The following is an 8,532-nucleotide window of genomic DNA, read 5'->3' as shown; positions in this document are numbered from 1 at the left end:
TCGTATGTTAATTTCTTTAAGAGTTTCACGACACCAATCAACCAGTTCATCATCTTGTCGAATCAAAATAAGTCGGACATATTGCGTCGATCCATAGAAATGCGCACATTCAAAAAATAGAAATGGTGTTTCAAATTTTTGCTTTTCTGGTTGTCTGTGTTGTAAATAGCAATCTTTCTGTTTTTTCTTAACTGGTTTTCTTGTCTTTTTCTTATCTTTCTTCTTGCCTTTGCCTTTCTTCTTTCCATTATCTTCGTCGTCACTAGGTGCATCGTATCGGTCGTCACTTTCTACTTCATCGATATGTCGTGGTGTCGACAATTGTGCCATTAACGATCTTACCTTAATGACAACCCTCTGTGTTCCGTAAGGGGATCTTCTTGGAAGTTCTTTTGGCGACATTGCTATCCACACTCCTTTGACGTCTTCGTTACTAGCAAGTGGCGCACGAGCCGGGAGACCGGTGTATCCGCCATTTAGTTTTTCTTCTTTTAGTATACTGTCCATACCCTTTAAGGTTGTACAGTGATAGAAATATTTGACTTCTTCCTCCTCTAAATAGTCGCATTTTTCCATGAGCCTCTCCCACCATAGTTCCAACGTATTTTGGTCAGTTATTGATTTCCCCCAATTACTAGCCATTGCAAACTTTAGCAGATATTTGTCCTTTATGTTATCAATGTACTTGATCTCGTATCAACAATAAAAGTCGTCTTATTTCTTGATAATATTTCTAGTTTCAGTTTCGCAAGCGTCCTCAACATATAGTAATAATCGAGGTGTATTATATCGAACTACAGTATACGAGTTATTTAAATATGTTTTGTCGTAAAGAAATATCCAATAATTGACAATTTAAACAGCTTAAAATACACATACATTTTTTTGTAATACATAACTGTAAACGTTGAATTAAATATAGATCTTCAAAGTTTACATATTTGAAACATGTTATAGCTAGTCACAGGGATGCTAGGCAAAATAATTGTTTTATGAAAGACCCCAATTTACTCTGAAAATGATTTTAAACCCTCAAATTCTATTCTATATATAAATTATAAAGAGTTTCTGCGTACTCTTGAGATAACAGTCCATTTGGTAAAAAGGGGATAACTACTACAGTTCTAATAATCCGTGACTATCGATCGATTTACGCTTCACATTTTTAAAGATATAACAGTAAACCAGAACATACTGTGAACAACATGACGGGAGCCACTAATAGAGAAGAATCTGTTTACCTCTTCAAAAATACTACAGATGTTGTAGAGTTTTTATTGCTCACTCTTCTAGTTTCAACATATCTAAAGAGACCAACCTATGGTGGACAATATATTGACCGAAAAGATTACAACCTAAGACAGAGAAAGCACGAAAACCTTTCCGTTTCAAAATCGGTGATAAAGTTCGGATAACATACATAAGAAATCCTTTTACCAGGGAATACGATGAGAAATGGAGCGGAGAGATATTTAAAATATCTCGAAGAATATTACGTGGTGGGCTTCCAGTTTATCGACTTATTGATTTTCAAGACGAAGAAATTTCAGGAACCTTCTACCAATCAGAAGTGCAGAAAGTGGATGTTCGGGAAGACGACATGTGGAAAGTTGAAAAAATCCTCAAAACGAAAGGCAAAGGACCCAACAAACAATATTATGTGAAATGGTTACACTGGCCAAAGAAATTCAACTCTTGGATTAAAGCTCGCGATTTATCTGATATTTGAGAGAGTTAACTATCCCGGAAAGACTAACTCTCGAGTCTAAGTCTCGACAGTGTACAACCCTGCACGAAAGATAGCATACTGTTGGCCCTTTCGTGAGGTTAGAGATACTGTTGAGTGGTAGACGATTATCTAATCCTTTTATCTCGATGTATAAAATAGTTATAATGTATAATTTTGTTATATTGTAAAGGCACCATGTGGATGGCTCTCCGACCCATGTTTGTCTGAATTGACGGGGATATTAGATATTGTACATACTTCTGTTATTATTATTACAAGTGTGGTACCAAGAAGCCGAAACTTTAAAAAAAAAAAGAAAAAAGGAATACAATCACACAAAAAGAGAATCAATTTGGATAATTCCTTGCTCATATTTACATAAGCAAAGCTTTGAATCGATACATACAAAACACATACACACACACTCACACATACACATCTGTACACTAATCAATAAAAAAACAATTAATAAATGTCATAATACCTAAAAATGACGTCATAGAAATAAGCCTCACATCGGGAGGCTACCTCTCAGGAGGCTACCTTTCCCCCATAGGGTTAACATTAGACAAAGTGGCCCAGAACCCCCACTCCCCCTACTACTTGAGTAGTTGGACCATACGCGTATATATCATATAGGTCATTGTAATATTATTTTATAATAAAAAGATTAGCTAAATAAAAATTAGAAGTTTCAAATAGCTAATTTTACTTACTTGTCAAAACTATAATAAAAACATTTATACCGATGGTCATTACGAGTGAATGGCAATATGTCGAAATAAAAAAATAAATTCCAAAAATTTCTTAATGAACTGTTACACATGAGGTCATTGGAAAGTAACATAGTTTATTTAAGTTGTCTTGTGAATATGGTGTACTGCAGTCATATTACGATATTTGAGATCTAGAGCTTCTTAAAAACACCGTAGACATATCGAATTGGCCCTAGACCTCGGTATCAATGTACACATAAAGGTTAGCTTTTCACTCGCATACAAAAGGTGTAAATGAAAAGAATCACGCACAACCAAGACTTGAATATGCAAAAAAGTTATGATACAGTGTGGAAGTAAATGTCACAAAGCCTACATGCAAGAATGTAATTAGCGATGAAAACTATGGATTGTGCCATCAATATTTAACTTTTACGTAGTATTTGAATTATAAAAATAATACATTGTCATGTAACCGTCATTGTTTTTTTTCGATAAAATTTTAGTATAATAGAAACTTTTATAATGTTATTTAAAAAAATACCTATATTGTCCAAATACTGATATGGTCCAGCCCGTTAATAACCAAACGAGTATTATACTCATATGGTCCGACCATATGAGTATACGCAAATGGTCATGACCATACGCGTATGGTTCAAATACTCATATGGTCCGGAACATATATAGTTTAAACATATTTATTTAGAGTGGATTGGGAAACACGTTTTTCAACTTATATTAATCCCTTCCCACTTTGCGGGTGCGAGTGCTGCATTGTAGCGGCATTCTCCTGCTCTTTTTCGAAATCTACAAGGACTATCATCGTTTCCTTAAGACCATACTCGCAAATGGTGTCAAGGGAGAGCCGAAAATTAAGTCCCTGAAATTTTCATCCCAGACGGGAATCGAACGAGGAACCTTTGTGTTAGTAGTCCGATGCACTAACCACTACACCACGGTCCAGAACGGAACATATATACATCGCACATTATTTATACAAATACTATGACTCCTACAAGAAAACGATCTTTCAAGACAAAATAATGCCAACGGTCATATAATTGAGTCACAATTTGTATTTACAATGAAATTCAAAACAATTATTATATTTATTCTGACCCTTAGGCCAATAGTTCATGATGAACGTTTTAATCAAAATGCAAATGTTTATAGAATAACTAGATATAAACAAGCACAAAAAGAAAATGTGGTGCCATGCTGTCATTTATTGATATTGGGATTTTTCGAGCTAATAATTCTATTCGCTTTTTGGCGGTAAGGAAGTCCGCACAAGTTTATATTTTTTTGTGGAAATCCTTCCGAAATCATAAAATAATTATATTTAAAACATAATTGATAAAAAAAGTTAAGAATTGTAATGAAGGTTCCGTTTTTTTTTTTAATCTAAGTCTTTGTTTGACAGCAGTTTTTGGTATTTGTCTTTTCTAGATAGAATATATTCACTTCCATATTTAACTATGTGATACCATAAAAATATTTAATAATAAATATGCATAAAAGTATTTTTCAAAGACTCTGCGTTAAGATTATAAACGTCGATAAATTCAAAGCGTTGATGCTTTGGTGTAGGAAACCACAAAAAAAATCAATTTCTGAAAACCACTTTTTATAATTCTGTAGATAGATTATTCATTTTCGTCCTGCAGCAGTCGAAGTTTCGGTTAAGTTCAATTCCTTAACCATTCTTCCCTCCAAATATCAACTGGTTGTCGTCTTACATGTTTTAGTATGTACTCGTTTAAACTATATAGAGTTCTGGATATTAAAAGCGTATTTCTGTTTAAATTATAGAGGCCCTTCATGAGGGTTCAAGTAATCACATAATCACAAATTGGTTGCCAATTTAATCACTGCGATATAAATGAATTTTTTTTTTAAACACGATAGTTAAACCAAGGAGATTATATGACCTACTTTGTTAAACAATCATAAAAACAGAACTAGTCCTATAGATTATCAAAATTAATAATCAAATAATCATAAAATATTTGGTATGGAAATCGTTTAATCACTATAAAAAGTGCCAAATAATAACATAATCAAAAACTCCATGAGGAGTCTCACTATAGCTGCTCTCATGAAACATATATTCACTCGTCTATGTTACTTTACAGTACGCCTAACCTTGGATCAAACCCTGCTCGGGACACAGTTCCAACGGTATCCCAATTTGGAGGTTCCGTCATACTGTCTAAATGTATATTGCCGACTACAAGAGTCTCAACTATTACATCATGCTTTCTGTTAGACACAGTATAAGTAAATATACGACCCCACTTAAATCCAAGAAAAGGATTGTCTCGTATGTTAATTTCTTTAAGAGTTTCACGACACCAATCAACCAGTTCATCATCTTGTCGAATCAAAATAAGTCGGACATATTGCGTCGATCCATAGAAATGCGTACATTCAAAAAATAGAAATGGTGTTTCAAATTTTTGCTTTTCTGGTTGTCTGTGTTGTAAATAGCAATCTTTCTGTTTTTTCTTAACTGGTTTTCTTGTCTTTTTCTTATCTTTCTTCTTGCCTTTGCCTTTCTTCTTTCCATTATCTTCGTCGTCACTAGGTGCATCGTATCGGTCGTCACTTTCTACTTCATCGATATGTCGTGGTGTCGATAATTGTGCCATTAACGATCTTACCTTAATGACAACCCTCTGTGTTCCGTAAGGGGATCTACTTGGAAGTTCTTTTGGCGACATTGCTACCTACACTCCTTTGACGTCTCCGTTACTAGCAAGTGGCGCACGAGCCGGGAGACCGGTGTATCCGCCATTTAGTTTTTCTTCTTTTTGTATGCTGTCCATACCCTTAAGCGTTGTACAGTGATAAAAATATTTGACTTCTTCCTCTTTTAGATGGTCGCATTTTTCCATGAGCTTATCACACCATAGTTCCAACGTATTTTGATCTGTTTTTGATTTTCCCCCAAATACCACCAGCCATTGCAAACTTTAGCAGATATTTGTCCTTTATTTTATCAAATTGAATGTACTGGAACTCGTTGTATCAACAATAAAAGTCGTCTAATTTCTTGATAATATTTCTAGTTTCAGTTTCGGAAGCGTCCTCTACATATTCCATACCGACAGTAATCAAGGTGTATTATATCGAAGTATAAGAGTTTTTTAAATATGTTTTTGTCGTAAAAAAATATCCAATAAATGACAATTAAAACATTTTTTTTTTAAATACACATGCATACCTGTCTGAATTTTAAGTTGAATGAACTATAGATTTTGAAAGTTTACATATTTGAAACATGTTATATTTAGCTAATCACAGGGATGAATGGCAAAATAATTGTTTTATGGAAGACCTCAATATACTGGGAAAATAATTTTTAACCCTCAAATTCAAATAATAACATCACATTGTTCACTTTATACAATTTATTATAAAAAGAATACAGGGTCAATAAACACGATAATAATGAATTAAGAATATTCATCGAACAAATATTGGAGATTATTTATTAGACTTAAACCAAACTTACTACAACACATTTGTTTACATTGGTTTTTGAAAATGTGTCTATAATATGGTTTTTTATGTAACTGTTGGGTTATTTTGAGTATTTGATCTTTTTCTTTAAATCAATGTTGGTTAGTTTGATATGGCCTTACAAATATTATAGAAATATGTTTCAACTGCTCATGATCATGTAAAAGGATAGAAATGCCAATAAAGAGGTATTTGTTCATATTATTTTTTTTGACAGATATAGCTTTTTGATATAATATTTAACACGAATACGATGCTCTTTTATATGATATAACTGAAAGAAAAAAAGTTATTTGAATTCGTGGAATAAAATTTTGATAAAATGTTCAAGGTTGAAATATATTTTTTTCATATTATGTGTGTTCAGTATATTCCTTATCTATAATGTTAATGCTCTTATAAATATGACAAAATATTTAGATTCATTCGTAATTAACATGCTTATAAAAATAAAAATTGCTTTTGAATGTCATGCGTTCATAGTTATCAAAGGTACATTGTACCAGGATTATAATTTAATACGCCAGACGCGCGTGTCGTCTACATAAGACTCATCAGTGACGCTCAGATCAAAATAGTTACAAAGCCAAACAAGTACAAACAAGTACAAAGTTGAAGAGCATTGAGGACCCAAAATAATTATGACAAGTCAATCGTATTTATAAGTTGATGTAAATACTCTCGTTTAAAACATTATTACAAAAATTCTAATCTCCAGGGTGAATTCAAAATGTATCAACACTGACATTGTTTTGTTTTTACACGTTTTATTATACATTTTTAAATCATTAGCACTTGGTTGCAGAAATGATATTTTTTATCAGACAAAAGCAAGTATATGCTATGGATGTGGTCCAATTTTTTTCCGAAAATTGAACTAAAATCATTTCATAAATGTACGATTTTACTGCGACTTCTTATTTTTCTGTCATCACGCATTTTCTGCCATCACTTGTTGCCAATAACTCCGGTTTCCGTAATGGACTCTTACAGTTTTCAGACATTTTAAAATTATCTATACTATTAAACGAGAAGACCTCATTTTGTGTGTCGCTTCTATTCTTTCCACAATAAATCAATCATCATGTCTCTGTGTCCTATAGGTACAGTGCATAGTCGCATTTGTCATCCATTCATATGATTATTCAGATTGAGTTATTTTGGGAGAAAAACGAGAAAAAAGGCGTCCGGGTATGTTTCCGTCATTGGACGAAATTTAAGTCAGATTAGACTTCCAGTTTGCGTTTTTCTGTTTACTTTGAACATACATATACTACGAATAAAGAGTATTTTCTGTCTGATATCATTTTCAAGTTTACTTTCCACGGCGGTCAAAGAGTTTATAAAATAGAGAGGGTCTGTATAATATATCAATGACCGCCGTGGATTTATTATTAAACTGAGAATTGAACGTATGCAGGACCTTTTCGGGACGTCGGCATCGGGCGTTTTAAATAAAGATCGGAATTTTCGGGATTGACCCTTTCGGGAACAGGGATTTCGAATTTCGAATTTCGGGATGTTGGGATATTAAATTTTTATTAAATTCGGGACCTCGAGATTTCATGTTTTTAAGCCCGAGATATCTGGATCAGGACTCTTCCGACCCCCCCCTTTTTATAAATGTTCATGACTTGATGACTTGATACCTTTTCAAAAAATTCATTGATTACAAAAAAAAGAGAAGATGTGGTATGATTGCCAATTAGACAGCTCTCCACAAGAGACCAAAATGACACCGAAATTAACAACTATAGGTCACCTTACGGCCTTCAACCATGAGCAAAGCCCATACCGCATAATCAGATATAAAAGGCCCCGAAATGACAATGTAAAACAAATTAAATGACATTGCTTCAAGTTATGACAATCAGGATAATATCTCCTTTTCTTTCGTCAGAATCAATCTTTTTTCAGTGGGAAAAATATAAATAGATAATTGATTCATTGTCAAAGTTAGAAAGAAATACAGATAAACTACAACATGTACGAAGTATTATAGTGAAAGAAATGAACCACCCTGTAAATAATGCTTACATTTTGGAGAAAGTACTGGATGAATTTATTTCTACCCACAGTGTAGACAACTCTGAGACCAAAATGGAAAATATGAATTTAAACACATATATTCAGCATGTTCAGGTGGAGAAAAAGGATGTTGATCAGCAACTTTTTGTTACAGCTGAAACTTCATTACAGAAATTGGTCAGTGTTTCAGAAAATCATTCATCATTTTGTACAGGTCACTTTAAATTAAAAAAACGAACTCAAAAAGGACATGTAGCCGCGATTAGATTTACATGTGACAAGGATAAGCATCACTCTGTACTTTGGTCATCATCTCCGTATTTGCCAAATGGAGAATATATGGCTAATTCAAGAATCTTCCACGGATATGAATGTAGTGGAATGTTGCCTGTACATTACAACAGATTTTCACAGGGGGCCAATATTGGACATATCAATAAGTCTAAACAAAGTTACATGTTTGATAAATATAAACGGTTTGTAGACGAAGAATACAACGACAGCATTGAGACTGCATTGATGGAAGAAGTT

This window comes from Mytilus galloprovincialis, chromosome 13 (genome assembly GCF_965363235.1).
Source record: "Mytilus galloprovincialis chromosome 13, xbMytGall1.hap1.1, whole genome shotgun sequence".
Classification (NCBI taxonomy): domain Eukaryota; kingdom Metazoa; phylum Mollusca; class Bivalvia; order Mytilida; family Mytilidae; genus Mytilus; species Mytilus galloprovincialis.
This window is presented reverse-complemented; position numbering follows the sequence as displayed.